Consider the following 27625-nt stretch of genomic DNA (forward strand, 5'->3'; position numbering starts at 1 on the left):
TCAGACCTGATGTCTGCCCCCAGCCCACCGCTGGGGCCACAGTCAGACTGGTGCGTGCCTTCTCTTCCCCTCTCCTAGGGGCGGGATTCACTGTGGGGTGGGGTGGCCTGTCTGGGCTACTTGCACACTGCCAGGCTTGTGATGCTGGGGATCTGGCGTCTTAGCTGGGGTGGGTAGGCAAGCTGCACAGGGGCAGGAGGGGCAGGCTTAGCTTGCTTCTCCTTAGGTGATCCACTTCAGGAGGGGCCCTGTGGCAGCAGGAGGGAGTTAGATCTGCTGCCGGAGGTTTGGCTCCGCAGAAGCGCAGAGTTGGGTGTTTGCGCGGAGCGAGCAAGTTCCCTGGCAGGAACTGGTTCTCTTTGGGATTTTGGCTGGGGGATGGGCGGGGGAGATGGCGCTGGCGAGCGTCTTTGTTCCCCACCAAACTGAGCTCTGTCGTCCGGGGGCTCAGCAGCTCTCCTTCCCTTTGTCCTCCAGCCTTCCCGCTTTCTGAGCAGAGCTGTTAACTTATGACCTCCCAGCCGCTAAGTCGTGCTTGCTGTGGGAACACAGTCCGTGAGGCCCCTCCGCTTTTTGCAAGCCAGACTCGGGGGCTCTGCTTGGCCGGCGAGCCGCCCCTCCGCCCCGGCTCCCTCCCGCCAGTCCGTGGAGCGCGCACCGCCTCGCCGCCCTTTCTACCCTCTTCCGTGGGCCTCTCGTCTGCGCTTGGCTCCGGCGACTCCGTTCTGCTAATCCTCTGGTGGTTTTCTGGGTTTAGGCAGGTGTAGGTGGAATCTAAGTGATCAGCAGGACGCGCGGTGAGCCCAGCGTCCTCCTACGCCGCCATCTTCCCTCTCTCTCGCCAATCAATGATTTTTATCAATAATTTGTTCAGATAATTAAGATATCCCTTGGATGAATCATATTATTTTTCCAGAACCTAGTTCTATCTGCTTCAGATACTTCACCTAATTGTTCCATTTATGAATTCTCATTAGTTGGCAGTATATAAATAACAATTTTAAAAGTTATTCCCACTATATGTATATGTATATACATATAGTGGAAAAAATATGTATATACATTTTTAAGTTTTTTTAAAAAGTAAAAAAAGAAGAGAAGCCTACCTGTACTGCATTACTGGAGAGTCTCTCCCACCCATGACTCATCAGTATTATTATCCACCACTAAGAGTGATAAATTAAAGAATATGGACCAATTTCTTTTTTAACATTAAAAGAAAGAATAACGATGTTTAAAAGAAAAGTTTTAATGTACTTTCAATATGTCATTAAGAAAGCCCAATCAAAACAAATTAAACACATATCGCTTTCTTTGGTTTTATTGTATAGTATCATCTTACAGGAATTACAAATAGTTATTTTTCAAGATTTATGGCCAAACTCCTTGTTTTGTTTTAAATTTTATTAATTAATTAATTAGTTTATTTATTTATTTTGATATTTTTGACAAACCTAAAGAGTGGGGAGGGGCAGAGAGAGAGGGAGACAGAGGATCCCAAGCGGGCTCTGCACTAAGAGTGGAGAACCCAACGTGGGCCTCAAACTCTTGAATTGTAAGTTCATGACCTGAGCCGAAGTTGGACATTTAATTGACTAGCTACCCAGACACCCCTTGTTTTAAATTTTAAAACGCTATCCTAATTTATTAGCACTGTGCCCAGTGACAAATTAAGTCATATAATGATACTTTATTTTTTTTATCTTATATTGTTATTTTCCCCACCAGAAAATGAGTTCTATTCAATCAAAAAGAGTGTTTTATTCATCTATTTCAACAAAACTCTGAAATCTAGAAGATATTTAGCTACTGAGGTAAATGAATAAATGAATGAGTAGATGAATAATTGGATAGGTGAATAAATGAACGATTTTGAACAGATATTTCTTTACATTGTTCAATGTGACAAGCATATAGATCCATAGAATAAAACACTATAATATAGTATCTGAAAAAAAGTATGCTTCAACCAAAGAATTGTCATACATGTTTTCACCATTTAGCTAAATTGAATGCCTGTGAATGACCAAAAACTCCATTCATCTATGTCTTTACTATAGTGCTCCCATCTTTTTGTAGATATTATTGCTCAGTCCATAATTTAGCACATTATTCTTATATTTTATTTATTTTTAAAGTTTTTATTTATTTATTTTGAAAGAGAGAGAGAGAGCCAGTGGGGGACAGACAGGGAGACAGAATCCCAAGCAGGCTCCACACTGTCAGTGCAGAGCCAGATGTGGGACCTGAACTCACAAACCATGAGATCATGACCTGAGCCAAAGTCAAGAGTCCAAAGCCTAATTATCCTGAACCACTCAGGCTCCCCTTAACATATTATTTTTAAAACTCAGCTCCTAGTGAAAACTGGGTGGCTCAGTCAGTTGAGCATCCAACTCTTGATTTCAGCTCCAGTTATGATCTCACTGTTTGGTGAATTCAAGCCCACATGAGGCTCAGTGATTTATGGAGCCTGCTAGGGATTCTCTCTCTCTCTCTCTGACCCTCCCCCACTTGTGCTTTCTCTGTCTCTCTCAAAATGAATAAATAAACTTTAAAAAAGTCCCTAATTTCTATGGACACTAAATATGGAATTATTAAAGATTAAAGTGTTACAAATCAAAAAGTTACCTCTAGATAATGTTTTAGAATTAGTCAATGAAATGAATCCAAAGTTAGGACTGAACTTTCTTCTATGCTTTCTGGGTTGTAGACTAAAATAAGTATCAAAGAAAGAGGGAAACCACCTTCCAAGATGGACCAGACTCTGAACAACAGTTGCAGGATAAAAATTGTGATCTATCACAAATCCCACTCCCATCCCACTAGTCTCCTTACTGCCCCTCTTACATCTTTGTTTCTGAGAGTGTAGATTAGAGGATTGAGGCTAGGTGTAACAACAGTATAAAAGAGGGCAATGAACTTGCCTTGATCTTGAGAACTTCCTGATGGTGGCTGCAGATATATGCACATGATTGGAATGAAAAAGAGAGACACAACCATAAGATGGGATCCACATGTTCCAAAGACTCTCTGAAGTTTGACTGATGACTGCATCCTAAACACAGCCAGGGCAATGGCAACATATGAGCTGAGAATCAGGATGAGTGGTATGAGGACGAAAATGGAGCTTGTGATCAGGAGGGTCAGCTCATTAGCACGGGTATCAACACACGATAATCGCAGCAGTGCTGGAACTTCACAGAAGAAATGGTCCACTTGGCGATGTCCACAGAGGGGGACCCAGAAGGTAAAGGAGGAATGAAGTGCTGAGGCGATAAAGCCACTGACCCAGGAAGCCACAGCCAACAGGTGGCAGAAACGAGGGTTCATGAGCACGGTGTAATGTAGGGGTCTACAGACAGCTGCATAACGGTCATATGACATGACCACCAGGAGGACACACTCTGTGGTTCCCAGTGCAAGGACAAAGTAAAGTTGAATCATGCAACCGGCGTAAGAGATGGTCTTTTCTGGGCCCCAGAGATTGACCAGCAACTGAGGGATGGAGCTGGTGGTGTAGCAGAGATCCAGAAAAGAGAGGTTTGAGAGGAAGAAGTACATGGGAGTGTGGAGATGGGCGTCCAGGCATGACAAGACAATGATAAACAGGTTGCCTATCAATGTCACCAAGTAGAACATCAAGATAAGCACAAAGAGAATTACTTCCAGATGAGGCCAATGTGAAAAACCCAGTAGAATAAAGTAGCCTTCAGAACTTTCATTTTTCCCCATCATCATTCATTTTTTCCAGTACCTGAAGAAAGAACCATAAACTCAAAGGCTGATAACTCAAAGGTTGTTAAACACTGGTCAGTAGTGTGGGGAAAACCTATGCCGTTTCCAAAATGCTCTTGTTTCAGTAACATTTTTATAGTTTTGTTTTTATTTTTCATTCACATATTTCTTCCTGTTGTAGATAAAATCAATAACTTCTGAAGTGATGAGTTCTTTTTATGAATCACTAAATTGCTATTAGATAAATAAAGATTAAAGATTAAGTTCCATAGCCAGGAAGACCATCTTCATGAAAAATAATCTTTTTAACAAAAAAACCTTTCAATTCATTCCTCTTTTATGTATTTTCAGGCCATTTCCAATTTTGTGGTTACAAAGAAAGGAATATCTCTACTCTTAATAATCTTACATATAAATGAGAACCTACCATGAGATGAAAAACAACTGAGTACCAACTTTAAAATGTTAATATTTGGTGAAAAAAATAAATTTCAATTGCATTATGATTACAGGAAGAAGAAAATATTCTTATTCATTTATGTATGCTAACGACTTATTTTTAAACAAAAAAGAAATAGCATCAACTGGAAGTATAAACAAAGGCTCACGTGTTCACACATACATCCCAAAATGAGTATTCACACTATGAGCTAAACTAAAGGTCTTAATACTAATTGAGACGTGAAATAAGGAGGATTCAGTGATGGAATACTTCCAACCATAAATGAGACTAGAACTAACTTTGAAAGACCAAAATGAAATTACAGAATTGAAGAAAATTGCAGAGGAAGCAAAAGGAAAAGGGAAGGTGTTTAGAGCAGAAAGCTGGACAGGATCCTGTGGTTCTTGGGACTAAATGTGAATCCCAGGCTGTGAGGCTTGGGCAAGAGCTGGAAAGACAGTTTCCACAAAATTTCACATGCTTTAGGACAGCAGCTAAGACATTTGAACTCTAAGTCATAATTTATAATTATTCCACATTTTTAGGTTTTCTACAATTTCAAATTGAACTTCTGAATAGAAAACTCACTGATTTTTAATAGGCAAAGTTATGTGAATATTGCATAAAATCCATTTGTAAGTTTCTTTTATACTTGATCTTTTGTGCTTGTTTATTTTTGTGAAAAATAAAGTTTAGGAGCTCCAATGTGTATTAATAATTTGGTTTTCATTTGCTTGTTTTCTCTTGTGTGTTACCAATCTTTCATAGAAAATACTAACACTTTATAATTGTTGCTAAAAGGTATAGTAACCCACATTTACATATTCCCAAATAGCTTTGCCCCAACACATCTCCCCTCACCCTCTGACAGAACACAGCAATCACAAATTCAGGCAGAACAGACCCTGAAGGACTTTAGGGTCTTTAGAAGGACTTTAACTAGCTCAAATATTATAATATTAGCATTTTTAATAGATGTCTAATTGGTCAAATTACAGCTGGAGAGACAGGAACATTTAATGTGGCCCAAAATTATTAAGATCTATTCACAAATATATCTATACACCATTTTATATTATTCGTAATGTAAGTGTCATTAACCTCATGAGAGATGGTGGAAATTTTCCAAGGGATTTTTTTCTTATTTTCCTAAAATGAGAGGCAATACACCACAAAATATTTTAACTCAAATGTTGTGGGTATTTCCTCTGAGGTAGTCAAAACTGTCTTGCCTTACAAAGAAAGCTGTCTGAATTCCTTTGTACATTAATTAAAAGAAAGCAGCAGTTGTGTAACATTTAACTGCAATACCAGCCATTGTTTAGCATTCTCCTAGAAGTGAAAAGGAATAAGAGATAAGGGACAAACTATCCAGAATTCGTAAAAAGAGAAATTTAGAGATTTATGTCTTGATTTTCTTCTTAGAGGAAAAGAGGGAATGAAGGCCCTATAAAGGTAGCTTTAGAATTGTGGAATAAAATATCTTCTATTCTTTGAAGTCAAACATCATGGGAAAAATGGGTGGCTTCGCGCTCTCTTTTAACCCCAGTGTCACTAACAGACATTCTCCTAATTCCTTTCATGTCTGTGTCTTTGAACTAAACCTAGCTCTTATCCAGGGCTCTCTCAGCTTTTCCATACTGACCTTCATATATTTGTCCCTCTCCCCACTGTTCTCTTCGTGCTCTATGCTTTACCATTTACAAAGCAATCAAGCTCTCTGGATATCATGCAACCTGAGACTATCGACCTAACTGCCTTCGTGTTCCAACTGTGCTAATGTTCAAAATCTAACCATGGAAAGCAGAATCTAAAACAAACTGTGGCTATCACTGTCACAGAAAAGAAAGGCTGAGCTTGTCAAGAAGATGTGCTTTGAGCAGAATGCAAGAATTCTTTAGGGCATTTAAGGTATCAGGGGATGGAACCCTTATCCCAGAGCAAAAAGGGCCTTTAAGGAAACAAAAAGAATAATGTGACTTTCTTTCCTTGACTGGGACCATGGGGAAGACAAATCCCATAATTGCAATTAATACCCTTCAAGGAACTGTCCAGGTTAGAGCCGTGTAATATTCACAAGAAGAAAACTCTTCACAGAAATTCCTTCAACATGATGTTGTCCTTGTACTGGAACACCACAGAACTTATTACCAACCAGTGGGGTAAAGTTACTTTGAATTGTATTGTCAATGAAAGGAATGGGTTCTGCTGATTCACCTGATTTTTCCCCTGCCCCCCATGGCGGTAAAGCCCAAATTTGAGGGACTACTGGTTAGAAGTAGGGGAGATTCAGGAGCCATGAAACAGAAAAGATGGAATACATTAAAACTCACCTTTTCGTTATTAACCTGGTGCTTTTTGAGAGTGGAACTACACCTTTTATGCTTTCCTGATTGTCTTATAGAATCAATTACAAGTTTATGCCTAAAAAAGTTTAGAAAATCTATGTAAGAGTATTTACAGCCCTAACTCCACTCCTTCCCTCAGCTTAGTAGACAGCTGCCATATCTATTCTCACTCCAACAGAATTCTGGTATTTCATTCTCTGGAGAGGTCTCTAAACTGCAGGTTGCTAGCCACATACCTTAATTAAACCCTAAACCTAGCACTAACCCTAACCCAAAACCATAATTCCTAATCCCTAATTAAAATCCTAACCCAAACCTAATCCCTAGAGAGGTCTTTGATCTACAGGATACCAGCCACATAATATAACTCTGGGGTTAACACTAACACCTTCCCTAAACCTAGCCCTAAACCTTACCCTACTCCTAGATATGAGGGGGTAAAATGTGGTATATATAGATACAATGGAATATTACTCAACCACAAAAAGAATGAAACCTGGCCATTTGCACAGGATGGAGCTAAAGTATTATGCTGAGTGAAGTAAGTTTATTAAAGAAAAACAAATACCATATGATTTCACACATATGTGGAATTTAATAAACAAAACCAACAAACAATGGAAGAAAAAAGAGAGAGGTAAATGAAGAAACAGACTCTTAACTATAGAGAACAAACTGAGGGTTATCAGAGGGAAGGTGGGTGGGGAATTGGTTAAATGGGTGATGGGGATTAAGGAGGGCACTTTTTGTGATGAGCTCCTGGTGTTGTACAGAAGTGTTGAATCACTAGCTGCTACACCTGAAACTAATATTACACTGTATGTTAACTGGAATTTAAATAAAACTTTCAAAATTGAAAATAATCCGAATATCTCCAAACCTTTTATATTGAACATTAAAGTGATCTCTACCAATTTTGTTTATTATCTCAAAAATCTTCCATTAACAACATTCCTTGGCTTCCCATTAAAATCCCTCTGTAAGGAAGGGATTTTTGTTTCCTAATAACTAATCCACTGCTAATGCTGGCCTGTTTTCTGTATTGCATGCCGACTCATCTGAGTCTAGCAAGAGTCACAGATATTCATTTATTTTTATTTTTTATTAAATATAATTTATTGTCAAATTGGTTTCCTTACAGCACCCAGTGCTCATTCCAACAGGTGCCCTCCTCAATGCCCATCACCCACTTTCCCCTCTCCCCGCCCCATCAACCCTCAGTTTGTTCTCAGTGTTTAAGAGTCCCTTATGGTTTGCCTCCTTCCCTCTCTGTAACACCCGCACCACCCCCACCCCGTTCCTCTCCCCCATGGTCTTCTGTTAAGTTTCTCAGGATCCACATATGAGTGAAAACATGGTATCTGTCTTTCTCTGCCTGACTTATTTCACTTAGCATAATAGTCTCCACTTCCATCCATGTTGCTACAAATGGCCAGATTTCATTCTTTCTCATTGCCAAGTAGTTTCCATTGTATGTATAAACCACATCTTCTTTATCCATTCGTCAATTGATGGAAATTTAGGCCCGTTCCATAATTTGGCTATTGTTGAAAGTGCTGCTATAAACATTGGGGTACAAGAGCCCCTATGCATCCACACTCCTGTATCCCTTGGGTAAATTCCTAAAAGTTTTAAGTTTGTATCTCCCTTATTCCCTCCAAACTCTAGCAGTGCTGTGGTTCTACAATGAGCTAAATTTATATCACTTGTCTTTCACATTTGAACTCTGTCTGTGAACATTTGGCTTTATATACTGGCTTCCAATTTTACACTGGTTCTTCATGCCCTCCCTAATAAAGATAGCAAACACTTATAGTGCACTTAATAGGAGTTAGACTATTTAAAAATTCTTTTTAATGTTTATTTATTTTTGAGACAGAGACAGAGTATGAATGGGGGAGGGTCAGAGAGAGAGGGAGACACAGAATCTGAAGCAGGCTTCAGGCTCTGAGCTGTCAGCACAGAGCCCGATGTGGGGCTCGAACCCACGGACTGTGAGATCATGACCTAAGCCGAAGTCGGACGCTTAACCGACTGAGCCACCCAGGTGCCCCGGAGTTAGACTATTTTAAACACTTTACATATATTGACCCTTTTGATTCCCACTGTTACCCTACAAGGAAGGCTAGTCTAATTATCAACTTCTCGAGATGAGGAAATTGAGGTTCAGAGAACTTAAGTCACTCATCCACTACCACAATGTGAGCATGGGAGGCAGCATTTAAAACCAAGTATGCTGGCCCCAAAGTTAGAACTCTTTGTTGCTTTGATGTAATATTAAAGTTCAGCCGCACACATTTTGCAAATATATGTGAGAGATAAACCACTGCCATACAAAGCCATGTTCCATTAACCTAAACCATTAGAGTCTTGTGATTTTATAGAGAAAATATGTTATATTCTGTTTGTATAAGGATAGGAAAGTGCAATATATTTTGTTATGTATGTTACATTAAGATTACACAATATTAATCTCAAAATTTATTTTATTATAGAATTTAATCATTTTTAAAAATATTTTAAAACTTCCAAACTCATTCTATGAGGCCATGATTACCTTGATTCAAAACCAGACAAAGACCCCACTAAAAAGAATTATAGACCAATATCTCTGATCAACATCAATGCACAAATTCTCAACAAGATACTAGCAAACCATTTCCAACAATACATGAAAACAATTATTCACCATTATCAATGGTATTTATTCCTGGGCTGCAGGGATGTTTCAATATTTACAAAGGAATTAACGTGACACATCACATTAATAAAATAAAGGTTAAGAACTACATGATCCTCTCAATAGATGCAGAAAAATATTTGACAAAATACAGCATCCTTTCTGGATAAAAACCCTCAAGAAAGTGGGGATAGAAGGAACATACCACAACATGATAAAGGTCATATACAAAAGACCCACAGCTGATATCATTCTCAGTAGGAGAAATCTGAGAGCTTTCCCCCTCAGGCCAGGAACACGACAAGGATATCCACTCTCACCACTTTTATTCAACATACTACTGGAAGTCTTGGCCTCAGAAATCAGACAACAACAACAGCAAAAGTAATAAAAGGCCTCCAAATCCAGCAAGGATGAAGTCAAACATTCACTCTTTGCAGATCACATGACACTCCACCTAGAAAACCTGAAGGACTCCACCAAAAACCTGCTCTAGTGGATACATGAATACAGCAAACTAGCAGGATATAAAATCAACATAGAGAAATCAGTTCTATTTCTATAAGCAGTAGAAAGAGAAATAAAGGAATTGATCCATTTAAAATTACACCAGATAAGGGGTGCCTCAGTGGCTCAGTCAGTTAAGCATCTGATATTTGGTTTTGGCTCAGATCATGGTCTTGCATTTTGTTGGTTTGAGCCCTGCAGCAGGCTCTGTCCTGCCAGTGCAGAGTCTGCTTGGGATTCTCCTTCTCCTTCTCTCTCTGCCCCTCCCCCACTTGCTAACTCTGTCTCTCTTGAAATAAATAAATACATGTAAAAACAATTAAAATATAAAAAAAATTACACCCAAACCCATAAAATACCTAGTACTAAGCCTAACCAAAGAGGTAAAAGATATGCACTCTGAAAACTCTAGAAAGATTATGAAAGAAATTGAAGAAGGCAAAAAGAAATGGAAATACAGTCCATGCTCATGGATTGGAAAAACAAATATTGTTAAAATGTCAATACAACCCAAAGCAATCTATGCAATCCATATCAAAATACCACCAGCATTCTTCACAGAGCTAGAACAAGCAAACCTAAAATTTGTACGGAACCATAGAAGACCCCAAATAGCCAAAGTAATGTTGAGAAAGAAAACCAGTTAGAGGCATCACAATTCCAGACTTCAAGCTGTCTTATAAAACTGTAATCATCAAAATAGTATGATACTGGCACAAAAACAGACACTTAGATCAATGGAATTGGATAGAGATCCCAGAAACAGACCTACAAATGTATGGCCAGCTAATCTTCAACAAAGCAGGAAAAAATATCCAATGGGGAAAAAAAAAACAATCTTTTCAGCAAATGGTGTTGGGAAAACTGGACAGTTGCAGGCAGAAGAATGAACCTGGACTACTTGCTTACAACGTACACCAAAAGAAATTCAAAATGGAAGAAAGACTAAATGTAGGACCAAAACCATCAAAATCCTATAGGAGGAAACAGGCCACAATCTCTTTGTCTTTGGCCACAGCAACTTCTTACTTGAAATATCTCCAGAAGCATGGAAACAAAACCAAAAATGAACTACTGGGACTTCATTAAGATAAAAAGCTTCTGCACATGAAGGAAACAATCAACAAAACTAAAAGGCAACTGATGGAATGGGAGAAGATATTTACAAATGACATAATGGATAAAGGGTTAGTATCCAAAATCTATAAAGAACTTATAAAACTCAAATCCCAAAATCATCATCATCATCATCATCATCATCATCATCATCATCATCATCCAGTGAAGAAATGGGCAAAAGACATGAACACTTTTCCAAAGAAGACATTCCAATGGCTCACAGATACATGAAAAGATGCTCAACATCACTTATCATCAGGGAAATACAAATCAACACCACAATGAGATACCACCTCACACCTGTCAGAATGGCTAAAATTAAAAACTCATGCAATAACAGATGTTGGTGAGGATGCGGAGAGAAGAGAATACTTTTGCACCGTTGGTGGGAATCAAACTGGTGAAGACAATCTGGAGAACAGTATGGGGGTGCTTCAAAAAATTAAAAAAATATATTTTAAATTAAAAGTAGCAATTGCACTGCTATGTATTTATCCAAAGGATACATGAATGCGATTCAAAGGAGGCACATGCATTCCAATGTTTATAGCAGTGCTATCAACAATAGCCATGTCATGGAAAGACCCCAAATGTCCACCAACTGACAAATGGATAAAGAAGATGTTGTATATACACACAAGGGAATATTACTCAGCCATCAAAAGAATGAAATCTTGCCATTTGCAACAATGCAGATGGAGCTAGAATGAATTGTGCTAAGCAAAGTAAGTCAGAGAAAGACAAATATCATTTGATTTCACTCATATATGGAATTTAAGAAACAAAACAGATAAAAATAGAAAAGGGAAGGAAAAATAGGGTAAAAACAGAGAGGAAGGCAAAGCATAAGAGGCTCATATACAGAGATCTAAGGTTTGCTGGAGGGCTTAGAGGGATGGGCTAAATGGGTGATGACATTAAGGAGGGCACTTGTTGGGGTGAGCCCTGGTTGTTATATGTAAGTATGAATCACTAAATTCTATGCCTGAAACCATTATTACACTATAAGTTAACTAACCTAGATTCAAATGTTTAAAAATTGTATTTTATATAGTTTTATATACATATATGACATTTATATAATGTTACAAAAACATTACATAATAACATACAAGCATTGTATAATAAATATTATATTACATATAAATATATAAACATTATATAATACATGCTCAAATATGTGCAACATATGCATATATAAATATAAACATTATATAAAGTTTATATATGTATATGAAATAAAGTTCACATTATAATTACTCTTGATCACCTGTAGAAGAGTCACCTGTTCCAAACTTCTCTATCCCTGATACCTTTCATAAGTAAGTACCCCCTTTGAAATATTTTGACTGTTTCTTTTGGCATTTAACTATTTCCAAATAATACACTCAAACTGCTAATTATTATTTTGTTTAGATAATATCTACTAAATCCAACCTGAGGAGGCCTATCACCTTCTTCTCCTTTATGTATCTGTAATTAATTAACAAGCACACTTACTCTCCTCAGTGACAACATCCTCCTGCTCATGGGTGCCATCATGGAACCTCCCTCCCGTAATCATCATCCTAAAATCATTTTCCATTTTTTTTCTGTAGTAGTCTGTGTTAGTGGATCCCATGCCTTCTTCTTTCTTGTGAAGCGCATTCTCTTTTGGTGATTTTCTTAGCTGTGACAAATATAGTTTGTATTCCATGAATGTCTGATTGAGAGAAGTGGTTTCCATTTGTGCACTGATCCTGGCTTCCTGATCAACGGATTGCAGACAGATCAATATGATTTTGAGTTCAGTAAACCTGGTGACAGCTTACCATTTCTGCCAGTAATTCTCCTGCCAACATGACATCACCAAAGAGTTACAGCAATCTTCCAGTAATGGAACCCATAGACATAGAGATCTACTCTATAAAGAATTCAAAATTTGGGGTGCCTGGGTGGCTCAGTTGGTTAAGCATCTGACTTTGGCTGAGGTCATTACCTCACAGTTTGTGAGTTTGAGCCCCACGTCCAGGCTCTGTGCTGACAGTTCAGAGCCTGGAGTCTGCTTCAGAGTCTGTCTCTCCCTCTCTCTCTGACCCTCCCCCACTCACACTGTGTCTCTGTCTGTCTCTCTTTGGAGAATAAATCAACATTAAAAAAAAAGAATTCAAAATTTAAGGAAATTTGATGTGCTGTGGGAAAACACAGAAAAACAAGTCAAAAATCAGCAAAACACCATATGAACAAAATAAAATTAACAAACAGATATATATTGTTAAAAGAACCAAACAGAAATTCTGGAGGTGAAGAATACAATAAATGAAATGAAATACGCAATAGAGAGTATTTACATCAGATAGATCAAAGAGAAGGAAGAAGGAGCGCCTGAGTGGCTCAGTCAGTTGGGTGTCTGACTTCGGCTCAGGTCATGATCTCAGAGTTCATGAGTTGAGGCCCCTGTGCTGACATCTCAGAGCCTGGAGCCTGCCTCAGATTCTGTGCCTTCCTCTCTCTCTGCCCCTCCCCTGCTTGTGCTTTGTCTTACTCTCTCTCTCTCAAAAATAAATAAACAGTGAAAAATTTAAAAAAAAGAGAGAGAAGGAAGAATCTGTGATTTGGAAGGTAAAAAGTTTGAATTTACTGAGTTAGAAAAGAATAAAGAAAAAAGAATGAAAAAGGGTGATGAATGCCAGTGATCTATGGGATGCCATCAAATGAAACAATGTGCAAATTAATGCAGTTCCAGAAAGATAAGAGAGGGCGAAGGGAGAAGTAACCTTATTTAAAAAAAATAATGGCTGAGAAATTCTTAAACCTGGGGAGAGATTTGAATATCCATATTCAATAGGCTAATATATCACCCCATAATTTCCATATAACTATCTTCCCTGGGTCACTGGGGTGACTCAGTCAGTTGAGCACCTGGTTCTTAATTTTGGCTTGGATCATGATCCCAGTGCCATGGGATTAAGACTTGAGTCAGGCTTTGCACTGGGCATGGAGTCTGCTTAAGAGTCTCTCCCTCTCTATTCGTGCCCCTCTGCCCTTCCTGTGCTCTCTCTGAAATATTTTTTAAAGTTAAAAAAACTATCTTCTCCCAAACACATTATAATACAACTGTCCAAAATAAAAGACAAATAGAGAATCCTAAAAGCAGCAAGGAAAAAAAAAAGATGGTAACCTACAAGAGAAATCTGAAGATTTCTCACCATAAAGTCTGTAGGCCAGGAGAGAACAGGATAATATCATCAAACTGCTGAAAGAAAGAAAAAAAAAAGCTAAAGAATACTCTATCCATCAAAGTTATCCTTTAGAAATAGAGAGAAGTGAAGAATTCCAGAAAAACAAAAGCTGAGGGAAATCATCACCACGAGACTTGTTTTCCAGATGAAAATTATTCAAGCTAAAGTAAAACAATACTAATTAGTAACATGAAAAGGGGTCCCACACGGCGGAGAAGTAGGGGGATCCATACTTCCTGCGTCTCTCAAACAAAGAAGTGCAGAAGCCAAAGGACTTTGAACACCAGAGCCTGGGAGGAAAAGAGGCTGAATCTACTAGGAAGAAACTGGGAAAGGTGGAGAAAAGATGGGTGGGTGGCTGCGAACTGGGGGAGATAAAAAAAAAGGCCGTGTGGGCACGGATGGGACCCCCTCTGGGGGAGAGACAAGAGAAGAGAAAGAGCAGCTAGGGAAGTGTAGGGCCATATCTGGACAGGAGAAACACCTTGGACTGAGACGGAGAGGGATCCGATCTCTAACTGCAGGGCTCTCTTCGGACTGGGGCCAGCTCCCTGTTCATACACCTGGGAAGGAGGGGTGCCAAGGCCTGTGTGCAGTGGTAGGTCAGGGACTCAGTCCACAGTTGGAGAAAGTGGTTCCCTCCCTAGAGGGCTGTGCAGTAGTACAAAGGCTGCCTGCATCACCACTCCTGGGCTCAGTGGGTGGGCCAAGGGCGCAGTCTTCAGGAGGGAAAGGCAGCCGTCTCCCTGGAGTGCTGTGGGAAAAGACAAAACCTGCCTGCATCTGCCACCCTGGGGGCTTGTGGTGAGGTTGGCAGTGGCATAATCTAGAGTAGAAGGAGGCGGCCATCTCCCTGGAGTGCTGTGGGAAAAGACAAAGCCTGCCTGTGTCTGCCCGCATCCACAAGGGTGGCAGCTCAGTCTGCAGTAGGAGAAGGCTGTCCTCCCTGAAGTGTAGCGGCACAGACAAAGCCAACCAGGACCACATATCAGGTGGCACTGACAGGCACTTCCCCAGTGCCAGAGAGCATGGAGTGGGACTTTAATCCTAGCCAAGCACAGGGTCAGGGGAGTTGGCGGAGCAAGAAGGACCACCCCATCTGCACCCATGGCACAATGGCACAGTGAGGCCAACTCAAACAGAATCCACCAGGTCCCGGTCCATGGAGAAGAGACTGGGTGATCACCATTCCCCACCCCCCCCCCACCAAGGCGGGGCCTCAGGGATCACTCCCAGGGCCCATAGTGGAGGTGGGTCCAGACTACACCAAACCACGCCACTTAGCACTGGGTAACCGTGTATCTATCGGAGCTGGACAGACCCTGTGGACAGCTCATCCCAACAAGCACTGCAGCATTGCTTGGATTAACTCTAGGTCAATCCTGGCTAGAAAAATATATTCTCCACCCCCCCTTCTTATCTCTTCCCTCCCCTAGGCTGGTTACTCTGGTTATTGGTTTGTCTAAACAGACATATTTAATCCATTGTCTTGACACATGTTCTACACCTCCTTCTTTACACTCCTTTATCTCTCTCTGGAATAATCAAGCCATATAGTTTCTCTGTCTGGGTAACTTTATCTTTGTTTCGTTTTTCCCACCTCCTTCTTTATTTTCCTTTCTCTCTCTGCATTAAGCCTTTTAGTCTCTCTGCCTAGTCAATGTTTATTTTTTTTCTTTTTCCCCCCACTCCTGTCATTTCTCTTTTTGTATCTGCTCTTCCAATAGCACTGCCTCCACCCTCTTCCTTACATGTAATTGGTGTTTTGGGGCTTTTTCTTTTTAGTCTTTAGCTTTTTGTTTGTTTGTTTTCATTTATTTATTTGCAAGCGTTTGCATGTTTTTCCTCCTGTTTGTCTATCTGTTTTCCTTTACAGGGCTACTCCAAGGAACAAATCAAAGCATACCTGGTGGAGGGTCTAAAATATCACTAGAGTATGGTAATAAAATAACGAAAGTTACAATGGCAGAGAGCAAGTAACAGTCTCTGGAAAAACACTTTCTGAAGGGCCAGGCCCTGGACAGTGTATGACCCTCCTTTAATATAGCAGTGTTTGCAGGTACAGAGCACACAACAAGCTTTTGAAAGCATGAGGACAGAAAACTAGCCAAAATGACAAAACGGAAGAATTCTCCTCAAAAGAAGTCCAGGAAGTAGCAAGAGCTAATTAATTGATCAAAACCGATTAAGCATTGTAACTGAATAAGAATTTAGAGTAATAGTCATAAAATTGCTGTGCTTTTTATGCTTTTAAAAAAGCATAGAGGACAGCAGAGAACCTATTGATATGGAGATCAAGGGACTAAAAAATAGTCATGATGAATTAAAAAATGCTATAAGTGAGGTGTAAAATAAAACGGAGGCAACCGCAGCATGGACTCAAGAGGCAGAGGGGAGAATAGGTGAATTAGAAGATAAAATTATGGAAAAAGAGGAAGCTGAGAAAAAGAGAGATAAAAAAAATCCATAAGTATGAGGGGAGAATTAGAGAACTAAGTGATTCAATCAAATGGAACAATATATGTATCATAGGAATTCCAGAAGAAGAAGAAGAAGAAGAAGAAGAAGAAGAAGAAGAAGAAGAAGAAGAAGAAGAAGAAGAAGAAGAAGAAAAAGAAGAGGAGGAGGAGGCGGCGGCAGCAGCGGAGGAGGAGGAGGAGGAGGAGGAGGAGGAGGAGGAGGAGGAGGAGGAAGAGGAACAGAGAGAGAAAGGGGCTGAAGGTGTACTTGAACAAATCATAGCTGAGAACTTCCCTGATCTGGGGAAGGAAACAGGCATTGAAATCCAAGAGGCACAGAGAACTCCCTTCAGACATAACTTGAATCAATCTTCTGCATGACATATCATAGTGCAGCTGGAAAAATACAAGGATAGAGACAGAATTCTAAAAGCAGATAAACGGACCCTAACATACAAAGGTAGACACATAAGGGTAGTAGCAGACCTATCTACTGAAATGTGGAAGGCCAGAAAGGAATGGCAGGAAATCTTCAATGTGATGAACAAAAAAATATGCAGCTGAGAATCCTTTATCCAGCAAGTCTGTCAGTCACAATAGAAGGAGAGATAAAAGTTTTCCCAAACAAACAAAAACTGAAGGAATTCATCACCACTACACCAGCCCTACAAGAGATCCCAAGGGGGATTCTGTGAGTGAAATGTTGCAAGGACCACAAAGTACCAGAGACATCACTAAAAGCATGAAACCTACAGATATCACAATGACTCTAAATCCATATCCTTCAATAATAACACTGAATGTAAATGGACTAAATGCCCCCACCAAAAGACATAGGGTATCAGAATGGATAAAAACAAGACCCATCAATTTGCTGTCTACAAGAGACTCATTTTAGGCCTGAAGACACCTTCAGATTGAAAGTGAGGTGATGGAGAACTATCTATCATGCTACTGGAAGTCAAAAGAAAACTGGAGTAGCCATACTTATATCAGACAAACTAGGCTTTAAATTAAAGGCTGTAACAAGAGATGAAGAAGGGGATTATATCATAATTACAGGGTCTATCCATCAGGAAGAGCTAACAATTATAAATGTCTATATGCTGAATACAAGAGCTCCCAACTACATAAAACAATTAATCACAAACATAAGCAACCTTATTGATAAGAATGTGGTAATTGCAGGGGACTTTAATACCCCACTTACAACAAGGGATAGATCATCTAGACAATAAAGAAACAAGGGCCCCGAATGATACATTGGATCAGATGGACTTGACAGATATATTTAGAACTCTGCATCCCAAAGCAAGAGAATATACTTTCTTCTCAAGTGCACATGGAACATGCTCCAAGATAGATCACATACTAGGTCACAAAACAGCCCTTCATAAGTATACAAGAATTGAGATCATACCATGCATACTTTCAGACCACAATGCGATGAAGCTTCAAATCAATCACAGGAAAAAGTCTGGAAAAGCTCCAAAAGCATGGGGGTTAAAGAACACCTTACTAAAGAATGAATGGGTCAACCAGACAATTAGAGAAGAAATTAAAAATATATGGAAACAAATGAAAATGAAAATACAGCAACCCAAACGTTTTGGGATGCAGTGAAGGCAGACCTGATCTATAAATCTATAGATTTAATACAATCTCCCCCCTAAATTCCAATGGCATTTTTCATAGAAATGGAAAAAACAATTCCAAAATTTGTATGAAATCTCAAAAAACCCTGAAGAGCTAAAGCAATCCTAAGAAAGAAGAACAAACTATAGTCATCATATTCCTTGATTTCCAACTATATTATAAAGTTACATGGTTTTGATTATTATTCCAAGCGAATCAGTATGTGTACAGACTTATCTTGTACTAATCATACATTTAAAAAAAAAAGGAAAATTTGGTAGACGACTTACAAATTTGGAAGACAAATATTCCTAATGTGAATACGAAGCTCTAACACATTTTTAGATAATCCATGAGGTTTTCAGTATTGTATGGTGGGCGTGGGTGGAATTGGAGCAAGAGAAGGCTCTACAATATGTCCAGGCTGTGGTGCAAGAATCATCAAATGACAGCTATGACTAGGAAGACCATATTGTCCCAGTTTACACAATTTTCAATAATGTTCCCTTTTCTGTTCAGAAGTATCCTAATTTAGCTAATAAATTATATGGTCATGCTGACCTAGAAGTTACAAGCCCACTAGCATCTGTGGAACAAGAACGCTGTGTGGAGTTTCTGCCAAGCTCCAGTAGGGAAATGGGAGCGCATGCTGACAACAATTGTCTACGTGAAAGGGGCATCTAACTTACTGTTCATCTCTGCTCAAAGAAGTTGATTATAGGCCACAAAGTAACTAGATAGCTCAATCTGCCTATCATGAAATGATTGATATGTGATCTACCAAAATCATAAAGTTGGACACTCTGGGGGATATTTCATATTTAAATATGAATGTCACCCATAGGACCAGGCCTGAACAGAAGTCACATGTAATTCATTTGGGGGTGGTTCTCCACCCACTTTTATACATAAGCAAAATGCATGTGCTAGGCTCAGAGCCTTGTGTTGTCTTACAGACTTACTCCTTCTCCCTCAACCCAAACACACAGGTTTAGGAGACATTCCCTGTGGTGTGAGAAGTTCTCTATTAAAAGTGGACGTAGGATTGAAATGTCCAGACTTGCTTAAAATTGAGACAACATCAAAATAGACTGGTACTGAATCTAAGATTTGGCCTTGCCACCATTTCATTCTTCTTGAATACACACCTACCCACAATGCTCAAATTACAAAATAAAGCACAATACCATCAATAGAGCAGAAACATCATGTTTACTCCTGCCCAATTACAGTAACCCTTCTCAGAGATGATCACTATTATTAAATTCATTTTATATTTATCGTATGTATGTATGTATGTACGTTATTATTGTTCTTTGCAATTTAATACATATTAATGTATCATTATTGAAGTACATGGCAATATACATATTTTTCTGCAGCTTGTTTTTTCAAGCCCTGTTACACAGAATAATTATGCATTAAAGATCATTATGATCATTATCTCTGGAATGTACAAAAACATATTGCCCCTTTTAGGACATATTTCCCACAGAGGTTCCTACCAAATCCTGCACCCGCTGCCATTCTGGGGGAGTGAATGATGCTTATTACTGACAACATCTGAGAACTGAGGTGGCAGCAGCATTGAGGGGATGATCCAACAGCCCCACTGCTCAAGGCAGGGTCAACAAGGGCAGGACACAGGGAAGGGTGACCTACTCACTTCGCCTTCAACAGTAAACAGTTCTTAATTGCTTTTTTCTTCCCTGAAAGAGATGACCCCAGAGATTACCTTGCTGTGTGAACAAAAATGAAATATTGGAAACTTCAATAGCTGACTGAGCATAGGGACAAAACACCTCCTCAGGTCTCTCTTCTGAGTATGAGAGTCCATGGAGACCAAGAGAAAATGAAATCCTCACTATCAGTCTCTGTATTCAGCCAGCTCAATAATGAGATCCCAAGGGTCTGCCTTCCTACCTAGGAAGAAGTGGATACTTTGAATATCTCCCTAACTACATTTCTAACTTTAAACAACAAACACTGCTCTTTAACCAGGTCTACAGAGATGTCCACACCATTGTAGGAAAGGGATGAGCAAATTCAACAAGCCTAAAATCTCTCAGAACAGAGTGGGACCACCATCAATAAATCAAACGATAGTGCCTTGATCATTCCTCACTATCCTAGATCATAACTGCCCTATGGGTAATTAAGATAGTTAATCAAGGATTAATGAAAAAAAAAACTCTTTATTTTTCACTTATAAGAAAGTGAAAAGGCAAGAAAAGTTCAAGTGACCAAAACTCTGGAATGTGTTTTTTAAGTATAGTTGACATCCATATTATATTAGTTTCAGGTGTACAACCAGTGATTCAACAATCATATACATTATGAAATGCTTACCACAATAGATGTAGTCACTATCTGTCATCGTACAATGTTATTACAATATTATTGACTATATTCCCTTTGTTATGCTTTTAATTTCTGTGACTATGTATTTATAACTGGAAAACTGTACCTCTTATTCCTCTTCTCCTATTTCACCCATCCCCCTACCTGCCCCTCTGGCAACTACCAGTTTGTTCTCTAGTCCCTTTCTGGTTTTGTTTGCTCATTTTGCTTTTTAGATAGAAATCTTGCCATTCAAAACAATATGGTTGGACCTAGAGGGAAGGACGCTAAATGAAGTAAGTCAGACAAATACCATATAATTTCACTTACATGAAGAATGATATTTATATTGATTTAGATTCATATATGCATCAATCATACAAGGAATTACCTGAACATTTAAACATTCATATATTTTTTTGTATCTACTCTGTCTTTTAAATCTAAAACCATGCACTTGTTATGGCTGAGTAATATTCCAACGTGTGTGTGCGTGTGTGTGTGTACATACATACAAACAACATCTTTATCCATTCACCTATCGATGGACACTTGGCTGTTTCCATATCTTGGCTATTATAAACAAGGCTACAATAAACATAGGGGCATATATTAGTGTTTTTCTTCTCTCTTTTTGCACTTGTGTTGAGCGCTGAGTGATGTATGGAATTGTTGAATCACTATATTACACATATGAAACTAATGTAACACTGTATGTTAACTATCTAGACTTGGTAAAATACAAGTGTTTTTGTTTTCTTTGGGTGAGTACCCAGTAGTGCAGATGCTGTGTTGTACTATTTCTATTTTTAACTTTTGAGTAACCTCCATAATGTTTTCCACTGTGGCTGCACCAGTTTGCATTCCTACCAGCAGTTCATGAGGGTTCCTATTGCTCCACATCCTCGCCAACACTTATTTCTTGGCATTTTTATTTTAGCCATTCTGACAGCTGAAAGTGATATCTTATTGTGGTTTTGATTGTATTTCCCTGAAAAAAATTTGTTCAGTGTTGTTTGAACATCTTTACGTGTGTCCGTTGGCCATCTGTATGTATTCTTGGAAAAATATCTATTCAGGTCCTCCACCATTGCAAAGAATGGTATCTTGCCATTTGCAACATTGATGAACTTAGAAACTTCAAGGCTGAGTGAAATAATTCAAATAACATATGATTTCACTCATAGGTATAATTTAAGAAAGGAAACTAATGAACAAAGAAAAAGAAGAAAAAATATTTTTAAATACAGAAAATAAAGTGGTAGTTGGCAGAGAGAAGGTGGGTGGAGGGATGGATAAAATAGATACAGGAAATTAAGAATACACTTATCTTGAAAAGCACTAAGGAATGGATAGAACTGTTGAATTGTTATATTGTACACCTGAAACTAATAGAACACTGTGTTAATTATACTTTAATTTTTATACTTTAATTTCAAAAGGAAAACAAACACACACACACACACACACACACACACACACACACACACACACACAATAAAACCATGAACTTTGGAGCAGGAAAAAACTAGACAGATTTTTCCACAGACCACTATCTTGTGTGTGTGAGTGAACATTTGAGTGGTGTCAAGATTGCATCTTAAATAAAGCACATGCAGCCAAATAATCTAATACAAACCATCCTGAAGTTTATCATCAAATTCTTATTTGGTTCCAGCACCCCAAAAACTTTGGTGTTTGATCATTAAAAAACACTTCAGTTATTTTTGGTTAAGTGTTGTAAAAAGGGCACTGTTATGACCTGCTAATTTTTTTTAAATGTTGTGAAAAATCAGTTAGGTGCTGTGTTGAGTTCTGTGGTGGTTTTAGTATGAGATAAGAAACCTGAGTTGCTAGAGAGCAAAAATGTCAGGGAATCGGTGGGGGCAGTGTCAAAGACAAAATCTCAGGCCCCATTAACCAGGTTAGTAATTGGTTACATTAAGTTTAATGTTTGGGGTGAATGAGTTTTTAAAATAGTACTTACCTTGTAGAATTCAAGTTATTTTGTAGACAAATCTAAATAGAAAAATCACATTAAATTTTAGCTTACTAAGAACCAAGCTATAAATATCCAAGCTAAAGAAGATAACCAAGCTAAAGAAGATCCACTTGTCTACATCAAAGAAGGACCTACAGGTAAAAGATGCTGACTTAAGAGAAAATCTTTTCAAGACACCTTGAAGATACTCATGAAAAGAAGTAGTTTAAACAGCTCCCAGTGCTAGGTGGGTGAGCCAGTGCCACCTTGGATGTTGCTGGTCAAACAAGACCTTTCCTGATATAATTCCTTCCCCTGCAGTTGATAAGATGAAGAACAAAAAGAAACCTATGCAAGGAAAACGAGAAGATGCGAAATATGTCCTTTTGCCATTTCTGTCATCTAAAAAATTGAGAGAAAAAAGAGTATTTTTTTGAGATTTCTTTTTTTTTTTAATGAAATTTATTGTCAAATTGGTTTCCATACAACACCCAGTCCTCATCCAAACAGGTGCCCTCCTCAATACCCATCAACCACCCACCTCTCCCTCCCACCCCTGATAAACCCTCAGTTTGTTCTCACTTTTTAGGAGTCTCTTATGATTTGGTTCCCTCCCTCTCTAACCATTTTTTTTCCTTCCCCTCCCCCATGGTCTTCTGTTAAGTTTCTCAGGATCCACATAGGAGTGAAAACATATGGAATCTGTCCTTAAAAAAGAGTATTTTTAAGTGAATTTTCAAGAGTTGATTATTAATAAAACTGAGTATCTGAATTTTTTGAACCAATACTATCTTTTACTTAAGAGACCGCAAAGACTTCATGGACATTGCCGGATTTTCATTCAGAGGATAAACTAGTGCCTTAGATTAAGTTAAATTTAAATTTAAATTAAAGCTGATTTCAAAAAAATTTTTTTAATTTTTTTTTTTAATGTTTATTTACTTTTGAGACAGAGAGACAGAGCATGAACGGGGGAGGGTCAGAGAGATCAGGAGACACAGAATCTGAAACAGGCTCCAGGCTCTGAGCTGTCAGCACAGAGCCCAACGCGGGGCTCGAACTCATGGACCGTGAGATCATGACCTGAGCCGAAGCCAGCCGCTTAACCGACTGAGCCACCCAGGCGCCCCCCCAAAATTTTTTTTTAAATAAATAAATTAAAGCTGATTTCTATTATACCAGTGGATACCTCTGGTACATTATTACTTTCAATGGCACATTAGAAGAAAGTAATTTTTAAATGCTTTCCATAAACAGTTTGTCTGCACTTAACAATGGATTCTCAACCAATATGTGAGGCCTCTTACAATGGTGATGCCCCTTTTCCATTGTAATTATTGGGAGACTCGTTACTTGTATTCATTTTGGAACATTCTCAGAAATATAATAACATGCTTTCTGAAGTCTATGATTATTTTCAGAGTTGATATAAACTTCCTTTCTAATGAACACTGACAAGGTAAACACTAATATGCCAGAAACAATAGAACATATCTTCAATTCTGAAACTCATTTGAAATTCATTTTGCTCCGAATTAACACTAAATGTCACTTTGATCATATTGAAGTTGTACTATCTAATAAGTAGGACTATTTTTAGTTAATTTTAGAGTAGTCATCATTGTCCCAGTATAAATTAACTTAAAAAGAGAGAGCTTAATTTCAAATTGTTATTTTTTTGTTAATAAAATCCAACTTCTACTTTCAAAAAAAAGAAATTTTATTTCTTTTCATACTTGGGTAGTATACATTCACAGTTTTTTTAAGTAACGAATGAGAAAGTTAAAATGAAAGTCCCACACCCTCCAATCCTAGTCTCATGTCCCATAGACAACCACTGTCATTGTCTGCATAGGTACAGCGTGTCCTGCATACATATACATTACAAGAGGAAGTCCACCACATATGGGATTCTGCAAGCTGATTTTGGTTGGATTATAATAATACTTACCTACGTTCCTCATCACTACATATTAATCAACTTTATTTTTGTGAGTTTACGTATGCATATTCACATGTTCCTGTTGATATTTAGATCCTTCACCATTTTTCACATTATAAGCAACATAGTGCCCATGGTTTTATACATTATGCAAATATATCTATAAAAGTATTTCCTAGAAGTACAAATATTCAAGATTAAAATACTTGTGTGTTTCGGTATCTGATAGATGTCAAGAAATTGTTTCTCAAATGTTTACACCAATCACATTCTGGCATCTCTCCCAGAAATCCTGTTTCCTCATCATCTCTCGAGCTTGGTTTCTCCCCATTGCCGGTTCTAAAATACATGCCAGAAGAACCCAAGAAAAACAGAGTCTCATCATCTTATTTTACAAATCGAATTGTAAGAGAGGTAGAATCCAGTTTCACATGCTTGAGGGCTATTTATATTTCCTTTGCTGACAATAGCTTCCACCTGATCTTTGCCCACATCTCCTACTGTTTTCTGCTGGAATTCACATAACTGATTTGAAAACTCCTGTTATTTATGAAGGAAATTGGTACTTATATACAATGGAATATTACTCAACCATCAAAAAGAATGAAATCTGGCCATCTGCAGTGATGTAGATGGAGCTAGAACGTATTATGCTAAGCAAAATAAGTCAGTCAGAAAAATACAAATACCTTATGTTTTACTCATATGTGTAACTAAAGAAAAAAACATGAACATATGGGAAAGGGAGAAAAGAGAGGGAAACAAACCACAGAAGGCACTTTTTCCCCCTTATGGGTATCTTTTTCTTTTTCATTTTTTTTTCAGAATAGAATTTAGTGATTCATTACTTACATATAACACCCAGTGCTCACCCCAACAAGTGCTCTCCTTAATGCCCATCACCCATTTAGCCTATCCCCACACCCACCAACCCTCCAGCAAACCTTAGTTTGTTCTCTGTATTTAAGAGTCTCTTATGGTTTTTCTCCTCTCTGTTTTATATTATTTTTGCTTCCCTTCTCTTATGATCACCTGTTTTGTTTCTTAAATTCCACATGAGTGAAATCATATATTTGTATTTCTCTTACTGACTTAATTCACTCAGAATAACAAACTCTAGTTCTATCTACATTGCTGCAAATGGCAAGATTTTATTCTTTTTGATAGCTGAGTAATACTCTATTGTGTATATATACCACATCTTCTTTATCCATTCATCAGTCGATGGACTTTTAGGCTCTTTCCATACTTTGGCTATAGTTGATAGCGCTGCTGTAAACATTGGGGTACGTGGGCCCCTTCAAATCAGGACTCCTGCATCCTTTGCATATATACCTACTAGTGCAAATTCTGGGTCATAGGTAGTCCAATTTTAATTTTTTAGGGACCTCCATTATGTTTTCCAGAGTAGCTTCACTAGTTTGCATTCTACCAGCAGTGCAAAGGGGCTCCTCTTTCTCCACATCCTCACCAACATCTGTTGTTGCCTGTGTTGTTAATTTTAGCCATTCTGACAGGTGTGAGATGGTATCTTATTGTGGTTTGGATTGGTATTTCCCTGATGATGAGTGATGTTGAGCATCTTTTCATGTGTCTGTTATCCATCTGGATGTCTTTTTTGGAAAACTGTCCATTCATGTTTTTTGCCCATTTACTCACTGGATTATTTGTCTTTTGGTGCTGAGTTTGATATATTATTTATAGATTTTGGATATTAACCCTTTATCCGATATATCATTGGCAAATATCTTCTCCCATCCCTTCAGTTCTCCCATTCCTTTTATTTTTCCTGATTGTTTCCTTCACTTTGCAAAAGCTTTTTATCTTAATGAGGTCCCAATAGTTGATTTTGCTTTTCCTTCCATTGCTTCTGGAGATATGTCAAGTAAGAAGTTGCTGCGGCCAAGGTCAAAGAGGTTGTTGCCTGTTTTCTCCTGTAGGATTTTGATGGCTTCCTGTCTTATGTTTAGGTCTTGCATTCATTTTGAGTTTATTTTTTGTGTAGAGTGTAAGCAAGTGGTCAAGGTTAATTATTTTTCATAGAGCTGTCCAGTTTTCCCAACATCATTTGGTGAAAAGACTATCTTTATTCCATTGGATATTCTTTCCTACTTTGTCAAAGATTAGTTGGCTACACATTTGTGGGCCCATTTATGGGTTCTCTATTCTGTTCAATTGATCTGATTGTCTGGTTTTGTACCAACAGTACCGTACTGTCTGAATGATTACAGCTTTATAATACAGCTTGAAGTCCAGAATTGCGATGCCTCCCCCTTTGGTTTTCTTTCACAGGGTTGCTTTTGGTTATTCAGGGTCTTTTGTGGTCCAATTCAAATTTTAGGACTGTTTGTTCTAGCTCTGTAAAAAATTTGGGTGTTATTTTGACAGGGATTGCATTGAATGTGTAGATTCCTTTGGGTAGTATCAACATTTTAACAGTATTTGTTCTTCCAATCCATGAGCATGGACTGTTTTCCCATTTCTTTTGACTGTTTCAATTTCTTTAATAATCCTTCTATAGTTTTCAGAATACATATCTTTTACCTCTTTGGTTAGGCTTATTAATAAGTATTTTATAAATTTTAGTGTAATTTTAAATGGGATAGATTCCTTTATTTCTCTTTCTGCTGCTTATAGAAATGGAACGGATTTCTCTATGTTGATTTTATATTCTGTGACTTTGCTGTATTCATGTATCCATTCTAGCAGGTTTTTGGTGGAGTCTTCCAGGTTTTCTAGGTGGAGTAACATGTTATCTGTCAAGAGTGAAAGTTTCACTTCTTTTTTGCTTATTTGCATACCTTTTATTTCTTTTTGCTGTCTGCTGAGGCTAGGATTTCCAATACCATTTTGAATAACAGTGGTGACAGTGCACATACTTGTCGTGTTCCTGACCTGAGGGAGAAAGTTCTCAGTTTTTCCCCATTGAGGATGATATTAGCTGTGGGTCTTTCATATATGGTCTTTATGATATTGAAGTATGATCCATCTAGCCCTACTTTCTTGAGGGCTTTTATCAAGAAAGGATGTTTTATTTTGTCAAATCTTTTTCTGCATCTATTGAGAGGATAAAATGCTTCTTATCCTTTATTTTATTAATCTGATGTATCATAGTGTTTGATTTGCAGATATTGAAACAGCCCTGCATCCCAGGAATAAATCCCACTTGATCCTGCTGAGTAATGCTTTTAACGTATTGTTGGATCTGGTTGG

The 27625-nt window shown here is 38.3% G+C and overlaps 1 pseudogene; it reads right to left on the reverse strand.

The window, feature by feature from the left end:
- Positions 1-2802: 2802 nt before the first annotated feature.
- LOC112853644 (olfactory receptor 2J3-like) lies at positions 2803-3745 on the reverse strand (annotated as a pseudogene).
- Positions 3746-27625: the final 23880 nt, after the last annotated feature.

The sequence above is a fragment of the Puma concolor genome, chromosome B2, assembly GCF_028749965.1.
Source record: "Puma concolor isolate L17-30 chromosome B2, mPumCon1.1.hap2, whole genome shotgun sequence".
Lineage (NCBI taxonomy): Eukaryota > Metazoa > Chordata > Mammalia > Carnivora > Felidae > Puma > Puma concolor.